The sequence below is a fragment of the Gossypium hirsutum genome, chromosome A05, assembly GCF_007990345.1.
Source record: "Gossypium hirsutum isolate 1008001.06 chromosome A05, Gossypium_hirsutum_v2.1, whole genome shotgun sequence".
Taxonomy (NCBI): domain Eukaryota; kingdom Viridiplantae; phylum Streptophyta; class Magnoliopsida; order Malvales; family Malvaceae; genus Gossypium; species Gossypium hirsutum.
In genome coordinates this window covers 108,085,850-108,095,448 of record NC_053428.1, presented here as the reverse complement: position 1 = coordinate 108,095,448, position 9,599 = coordinate 108,085,850, and the positions used below count along the sequence as shown (strand labels likewise).

General features: G+C 31.7%; 1 long non-coding RNA gene across 1 annotated transcript; it reads left to right on the top strand.

Moving 5' to 3' along the window:
- The first annotated feature begins 4,366 nt into the window (after positions 1-4,366).
- LOC107898718 (uncharacterized) lies at positions 4,367-5,378 on the top strand. Its single transcript, XR_001684481.2, has 2 exons — positions 4,367-4,705; positions 5,010-5,378. It is a non-coding gene; the product is annotated as an uncharacterized lncRNA (long non-coding RNA).
- Positions 5,379-9,599: the final 4,221 nt, after the last annotated feature.

The window sequence follows — 9,599 nt, the reverse complement described above, 5'->3', positions numbered from 1 at the left end:
TTTCTCCCATCTATCTATATATTTTAAAAGATTAAATTAAATTTTTATAATTTTAAGAGGTCGAAATGTAATTTTATATTTATTAATTTAAAATTTTTAAAAAAATTAAAAGTCTAAATAATAATTTTATATTTTAGGAGGTCGAGCCTGCCAACCGCCCTTAATTTCTCCTCTGGATATTTATATATTTATTTTACTATATAAGATTTTTATTGAAAATTTCAGAATTTAATTCAATGAATAATCTAAATTTTCATAACTTTATTATTTTAAGAGTAATTTTGATTTTTTTATATAAAATATTTACACGAAATACGAATAGAAAATATTTATTATACAATTAATTGAAGTCATATTTAATATTCTAGAATTTGTTGAATAAATACTTGGTGACATCATAAATGTAGCGTCATAAAGCTTAGATCCTTCTAGTTGGTTTGTTGTTACTCACAAAAGAATAATTTTGAAGATAATAATATAGCGCTCTATTTTGATTGCTTTGATGGAGAAATTCTCCATCATCATTCCAATTTTGAAATTTCATATGGATATAAATCCATAATTTGCTTTTCATTAAAAACCACATCTACCAAACTACAACACTTAAACTCTTCAAATAGATTTTTCCATTGGGTTCAAGTTAAGTTTTGTCAAAATTTTATATAAACTCGACTCAGATAAAAATGTTAAAACTCGAATTTGACTCGACCCGCTCAAATTACTTTTTTTGTTATATATTTTTTTAAAAAAATATAATATATCAAAAATACTAAAAACATTAAAATAAATGTTTCCCAATAAATTGAAAATAAATTAAAAAATATTTATACTAAAATAGTGTAACTTAACAAACAAATGCCTCTAAAATAGCAATAAAATTAATAATAAAATAAGAGTTATACAATAACTAAACAATAACAACAAAATAGTAGTAAAATAATAAAAAATTTGTAGCAAAACAATGAGAAAATAACAAGAAAACAACATTTTTTTTCTTTTTGCTTATTTGAGCTGAGCCTGGTTCAAAAAAGCCTTATTCGAGGCTTGACCTATTTTTTAAATGAGAATTTTTTTGCCCAAGTCCAATTTTCAAGCTTATATTTTTGCCCAAATCCTCTCACTTTTCAAGTGGCACAGCCCATGGACAAGTCTATTTTCGAACCTGTCTAAAGTAATACCATTTATCCGATTTGAGTTTTAGATAAGTAATTTGTAATTCCCTTAGGGTCGGTATGAATTACTATTAATAATAAAATAACTTTTACTTTAAATTTATAATATATATAAGTATAAGTTCGGAGAAAGTTTTCAACGGATAAAAATATCCTTAATGATAAGTATAATGATAAATTTAGCCCTTAACGTTTATATTTTATGTCAATTTGGCCCTTATTCTTCTTCTTGGACTAAATTGACTTTCAACTTTTTAAAATGAATCAAGTTTGAACAACAACCTTTTAAAAAGAATTGAATTGTTTTTTTTTAAACGAAAATACTAACTAAAACGTTAAAATTTTAAGCATAGCAACTTCCATTGACAATCCATATATACTTAATGTTTTTTTTTAAAATTATGAACTTTATATGTTTTTTATTTTTAGAATATTCTAATAATTTTTATTATTTGTTGACGTGGCATATAAATAAATAGAGCAATGTAAGCATAAAGTGCACATGAACTGTCATGCAGGTTGTCATGCCAACATCATTAAAAAATTAATATTTTAGTGAGCATTTCCATTAAAAAATAATTCGACTCTTTTTGAAAGGAAAATGATCAAGTTTAGCTAAAAAAAAAGAATAAAGGCTAATATCAAACCTGGTTATCTTAAATACCTGAACTCGAAATAGAGTCGGGGATCTAATTGAATAGGAGTATAAATTCACGGGCATTAACAAGGCACTTAGAAATTTTAATGGCTGGTTAGGGAAAGTTAAATCTCAAACCCAATTTGGTTGGACTAAAACCGACTGGTTCCATAGTGGAAGACACAATAATTAGAACTGAGTGGTGACAACAGTCTGTGGAGATCGTGCCAAGGGAAAATAGGACAAGTTGGGAACAAAATTCTTTATAATTCTGTTTATCTATTCTTCTTTTTCTCTATTGGATTAGTATGACATGTGTTGAAACCCTTTTTTGAAAAACGGGGATCGACTTTGTTTGAAAGTGAAAATTAAAACGGGAGTCGCCACCGATCTTTATTAGATGTGATCGAATCACCTTTGTTTTAATAAAACAATTTTTAGTTTACTAAAACGACATTTTTAGTCTACGAAACTCGAGAGAATGGGTTCGTGAGTCGGTTACGTGCGAGGAAAGATTAACACCCCCGACACGCCCAAAAATTGGTACCGAATTGATTATTTAGTGTCTTAATGTCGAAAATCGAAAATCGGGAATGAATTTGAAATACGATCTTTTCTATAAATATCGATTTTAAAATTTTTGAATTAGCTCAAAACAATTTGTTTAAAGATTTTCTTATCTCAAGATATCGGAGTATCACATCCCGTAAGTTAGGACACAATACCATGAATTCCCGAACACAAGGTCGTCTTTTAATTTAAATGAGAGTTTCGTATTTTAAAACTCGAAAATGATATTTAGCCATTTAGAAACAACGAGAAAATCGAAACCCCGTAAGTTAGGGTACAATTCCTCGATATTTCAAAATGCATAACATTGCCTTATTTGGAAAATTTTGTTTTTGAATAGTAATGAATACAATATTCAAGCAACATGTGTTATTTATTTAGGTTAAAACGAAGCGATTTATTGGATAAATGTAGCGAAATTTAATTCATAAGGCGATAATAAGAAATAAAAATATGATACGACATAGAGTGATGATACATTAATAAAGTATTACGCGAGCAAATGACAATAGTGGAAATACGAATAAACGAATTATAACACACACAATGGCAATAACATAACATATGTCAATTAAATAAGAAGCTTAATAAACACAGAAATGAGGTAATAATATAAAATGATTTAAATCAAACAAATAGATAATCTTAAATATAAAATATATACATAAGGATTTTAAAATAAAATACTATAAAGGCAGCTTAAAGTAAATAAAAAAAATCTAAAATCATTAATGAAAAGTTTAAAATTATAATACATAAAAAGAAGTTCAAAGTATATGCAACAAAAAAATAAACAATGTACAAAGAGTTTAAGATAAAAACATATGAAAATTTGAAAATAAATGCCCTATACAAAAGGCAGTTTAAGAATAAATATTATATAAATTTAAAATAATAAGTAATTCAAAAATGATATATAAAAAGGTCTAAAATAAATAAATGAAAAGCAATGTAAAATGATTAACATGTATATAATAATTTAAAATGATATGTAAAACCAAAACAGTATGAAATAGATAATATATAAGATAGTTTATGATGAATAATAAAAATAAGTCAAAAATAAATATTATTTAAAATAAGTAACATACAAAACATTTAAAAAGGGTATATATAAAAATGGATAATACATATAAAAATTTGAAATTGATAATATAGGGAAAAGAAATTAAAGTAAACAATAAAACAATTTAAAATGAATAATACATAGAAACAAGTTTAAAATAAATAATGTATAAAGCATTTTAAAATCTATAATACACAAAGCAAATTAAAGAATGACATATATGAATAGTTCTAAAATAAATAATATATAAGTTAATTTAAAAGTAATTAATAAGAAGTTTAAAATATATGATACGTAAAAGAATTAAAAATAGACAATATAAATATACTTTATCATAACGATTTAGATATAATATATGAAATAAGTATATAGCAAAGCAGTTTTGAAATAATAGCACACATACAGAAACTTGAAATAGATGGCATATATATATATATACAAATATGATAAGTAAGGATTATAAAATAAATAATACATACATAAAGTAAGTTGAGATAAAGTAATAATTAGAATAAACAACATATTAAAGTGAGTTACAACAAACAATAATGATATGAACAAACAGTATATTAAACAAATTAAGATAGATGTAAAGAGAATAAATTAAATGAATTTAGGATATAGATGAAAACAAATCAAAACTTCAGGGTATAAATTTGAAATAATAAAAAGGGGCCACCAGGGACTAAATTGAAACGCGCTGAGACTTGCAAGGACCAATTGGAGTAATGTCTCAAGTCTATACGCTGTGTTTCATTAGTCCAGATCAGGGACCAAATCAGAGAGGGAATAAAATGATCGGGCTAGATTTAAAAAGAAAAAAAAGGAAATCGGAACTAAATTGAATATCAGGAAAAGTGGGAGGGACCAAAGCCGGTAATTTCCCATTCAAGGGAGACATGCGGACCCCTCCCCTTTCTAAACGGTGCCATTTTGTAGCTTGATAAAAGGTTAAATTTTGTGCTTGTTTCATTTTAGCCCTAGGTTTAAAAAAAGAAAAAAAAAACAGCAGCTTTTCTCTCCTCCCTTGTAGCCTTTTGTTTGGCCGACCAAGGGAGGCACCATCCCACCGCCGCACCGCCACTGAACACGACGGCCGACGACACGCGAGGGCGGGCTTTAAGCTGCGTTTCAAGGCGTCCCCGAAGGCGGAGCCTTCTCAGCCCAAAAGTTGCGAAAGTAAAGGTCTTCCCCTCCTTATTCGGCCCGATCCCTACGACGAAGGAGAACCCTCCGGCGACTAAACGACGAGCGATTCCGGTCAAGCCTTCTCCCTCCCTTATTATTTTTGTTTTATGTCCACTTTGATTTAATAGATTTGTATTAAAATCAAAAGAAATATTAGAGAAATAAAAGGAAACGAAATGAAAAACAAAGAGAGAAGAATCAGATATCAACCTTTTGTGTTTTTTTTTTATTTCCAGTGTTCGTAAAAAAAAACATTACAAATGATAGATTTTGGCTTTTAAAAGCCAATTCACAAACCGTTCGTTCTATGTTTTTTGTTCTTTAGCTATTTATTTCTTCTGCATGCTCTCTGTTGTTGTGTTGGATTTGATTGCAGGTGTCAGAGGAGTGAAAGGCCGGTGGTTGGCTGGTGAAAAGGCGAGGCGGCGCGCGTAGGGGCTGAGCGGCTGCTGCATCTTGGGGAAGGGTTGGTGGCTGCTGAAAAAAATAAAGATAGTGGGCTATTAGGGTTAGTTTAGGTAATGGGCTAATAGGGTTTTGGTTTAGGCCTATTGAGTTTAGTAATTTGGGTCACACATATTGTAAATGGACTAAAGAAATTGGACTTTTATTTGGGTTTTTTTATTTTTTTACTTGCCCGGGCCAAAATTGGCTATCACAACATGTATGCTTAGTAACATGAGTATTCACCGATGCATGTCAATATGCATGAAATGATCATGGTATGATTTAGGGGTTTGTAGTACTTCATGCTATTGTGTTGTATGATAACACTTGCATACATTGCACGATATCCGTAGGGAAAACTGTGAATGGACAGATGAAGTTAGGAAGGGAAATAGAGAGTGACATTATCAGTTATCGTCACGGGCGAAGCTCCGGACCTTGCAGAGGGAACATTGGGTGTTCGAGTATCAAGGTTAGGTGGTGTAAAGGAGGTAATAGGAAGAGAATTTAGGAAATAAAAATGATAGAAAGGTATTTACTGTAATGACGGTATCGATTGGTCCTTCGGGGCGAGATTGTGATGACGGTATATGACCTAAGACCATAAATGAAAAACATCATAACAATCTAAGTATGAGGTACGTAGCATAAGGCCATGGATGAAAGATGTCATGACAGCATGGTACAAGGTATATGATATACAGTGTAAGACCATAGATGAAAAACGATGTGGCAACCAAGTATATTAAGTAAAACCATGGATGGAAGACTTCATGGTATCCATAGAGATAGTCTGTAACACCCTAAACTCATATTCGTCGCCGGAACAGGGTTACAGAATATTACTGGACTTATAACTCAATCAATTAACATTTCATGCACATATTTCATTCAATTCACAAATTATTCAAAAACATTTATATGGTCCTTAATATAAGCCCTCGAAGTCTAAAATAATCATTAAAATTAGTTGGGGCTAAACCAGGTACTCAAGAAATTTTTTCAAAAAATATAGAAAATTTTCAAATATGCAGGGGACACACGCCCGTGTGGCCATCCACACGGCCAAGCGATACGCCATGTCCTAGGCCGTGTGGACATTTGATGTGAGGCACACGGCCGTGTCCCAGCCCATATCCATCATCGCCGGAACAGGGTTACAGAGTATTACCGGACTTATAACTCAATCAATCAACATTTCATACACATATTTCATTCAATTCACAAATTATTCATAAACATTCATATGGTCCTTAATATAAGCCCTCGAAGTCCAAAATAATCATTAAAATTAGTTGGGGCTAAACCAGGTACTCAATAATTTTTTTCAAAAAACATAGAAATTTTTCAAAGATGTAGGGGACACACGCCCGTGTGGCCATCCACACAGTCAAGCGATACACCCATGTCCCAGGCCGTGTGGACATTCGATGTGAGGCACACGGCAATGTCCCAGCCCATATCCATACTTATGTAACTCTCTGACTTGGGTCACATGGCCAACCACACGCCCGTGTGCTAGATCGTGTGAATAATGTAAAATTCACAATTTAGGTGTAGGGGTCACACGGCCAAGTTACACGCCCGTGTGCTAGGTCTTGTATCACACACGGTTGAGACACACGTCCGTGTCATTGCTCGTATGAAATTTCCTAAGCATTCTATTTCCATATTTTAAGGATACAAAGGACACACGGCCAAACCACACGCCTGTACGCATGACCGTGTGTCACATACGACTAAGACACATGCCAATGTCTCTACCCGTGTGGATAAAAATTAGGCTATTTTCCAAGCCTTATTTCTCGTCCAAATTGGTACCAACTTAAGTTCAACCATATGCATATGACCATGATATAATAGGCATTAAAACCAACCCAAAATTATACTTAAAACATATATCATCACATAAAACATTGAATTTGTTAAATGCACATTCTTCATTTATCATTCATATTCAACTCATTTAAGCAAACATCATTTTCAAAACATAGTATAAAATGTCAACAAGTATTTACAATTATATACACTTACAAAAAATAGTACTCTAGAGTTCATTAAACAAAAGAACACTATCGTTAAATTTGCATCCTATGTACATGCTAAAACAAAACAAAAAAAAACGTCACCAACTTTGAGTACGAGATTCTCACTGGATGCTGTCTCCAATTCTACTATATATATAACCTGCAACATGTAAATCAATTTATCATTAATAGGTTTCATTTATTATCTAAACACAATTCTAACCTCTCTTTAATATGAAATTTTAACTTAGCCAAATAAGATTTCAATTCTCTCAATAATTCAAGTAACTTTTTCATGAGATCAATTAACGATGTGGCACCCAGTGCCTAGCAGTAAGCCGCAGAAAGGGGTTACGCCTAGCGCTAGCTGGATTAACAGACGATAATGAAGGTGAGCCCAGCTCTAGTTGGATTAACCAACAATATTTGCACCCAGTACTAGTCAGATATGTCGACGATAATAATTATGAGCCCAACTCTATTTGGATAAACCAACGGCAATTGCGCCCAGCGCTAGTCGGATTAACAGACGGTTAGTGCCCAGCACTAGTCATATGAGCTAGCGAAGATTGCGCCCAGTGCTAGTCGAACATATCGACGATTATACAATTGTTTACTTCAACATTTTTTTCCTCACTTATTTTCTTTACTATTATTCAATAACATAGATACATTTTATATCATTAGCAAATTTAACATTACTAATTTAAATGGTAATTAGGAGTAAAATGAAGTTCGAGTCTACGAACTTACCAAAATACGACGGATATCTACTCAGTGATCTTTTCCTTTCCACGGTTGCTACTCGCTCTATTCTTCTCTTGATCTATTTTTAACAATTTAGCTCAATTAATACCATTCTTGTTTCTACTAATATTAATCAAATTTATATTATAACATTTTACTCATTTCTAGTTATTGCTAGTCAATTTCATATCACAACATATTTCATGTATTTATAGACTTAGCAAATAAGTCCCAATTTTTCCAGCATAATAATAGTCCACTGAAGCAGCCCCTATGTTATTTTGACTTAACAACATTTTAGTCCCTAGGAATTATTATCAATAAAATCACTACTCAATATGACCAATTTAATCTACAAAATTTATACTCAAATCATCACCTCAAAAACATTTAATATTCAACAAAATAATCCCAAACCTTTAAGTTTCTCATCCATGGTAACTTTCATAATTTTCATTCATTCTTGAAATTTCAACATGGGTGACCTAGATCATAGCATTATATTATCAAAAACATAAAATTTCATGCCTAGATACTAAACCTTACTTACAATTTTATACATGCATTAAACAACCATGGCTGAACATTCTTCTTCTTTTCTTCCTCTAATATTCAGCAGCAAGAGAAACAAAGACTTTCACTCTACCTTTCTATCTTTTTTTTCACCTACTTTCTCTTTTATCTTCTATTATTATCATTTTATTCATTACTTTATTTCCTTTTCTTTTATTTATTCACTTCTCTTTCATATATAATAGTTATCCTATTATAATTATTAATGATATAACCTATATATCTATATTAGTCTCATAAACATCCACTAACTCCATTTGACTAACATAAGAAATAAACTATTTATTCAAATAGTTCTAGCAACTATTTCTCTTTTCATGGTTAATATAGTCCCTAAAAATTAAAATTTATCAAATTAACATTCAATTAACTTCTAAACTAATTTCCAAAAAATATAATATTAATATATTTAAACTCGACACACAAAGGCGGGGTCCCGAAAGTACATTTTTCAACATCCCCCAACTTTCAAGTCATTACATAGTCCGCTGGGATAGTAAACACAAAACAAATAGTCCGCCAAGATAGTAAACACCGGGAGGTCCGCCAGGATTAAAGGAATACGTAGTGAGAAGGGTCTTACTAAGGAAACCAAAGGAGTTCGCCAGAATGCGAGTGCAGATAGTCCACTAGGATGTTAAACATTGGGATTACGCTAAGTCAGACCATGGCGGTATAGCGTTACGACATTATGGAAAGTCCGTTGGGATAGTAAACATAGATAAGTTCGCCAAAATGTAAAACGTGAGACCCTAACGAGGAAGTTCACCACCTAGAAAGAACAATACGAATGACATGATAAATTACCAATATGCATAAAAGAGGCTTGCTAGAAAGGCATAAACCACCTAGATAATACAGAAACTCACCAAATGTGATATGGGATGGAACCATGGGCATGTAAATGAATTCGCCAAGGAAAAACCTAAGGAAGAGTGAGCCATTAGGTACTGACTAACATTTTGCGGATGTCATGGGAAAATAACTAGAAATGGAAAAGCCCTATAAGGTCTATAAGGCAGGTACGAAATCATCCTGATCTGGGAGTTCACATATTCGCTAAATCTTCCAATCAAGATGGCCAATAAGAATGATTTAAAAGGGGTTTCACCCCGAATAAAAGTTCCAACACGTGCAGAACCGTAAGAAAGACTCAATGAGCGTAACGCAGT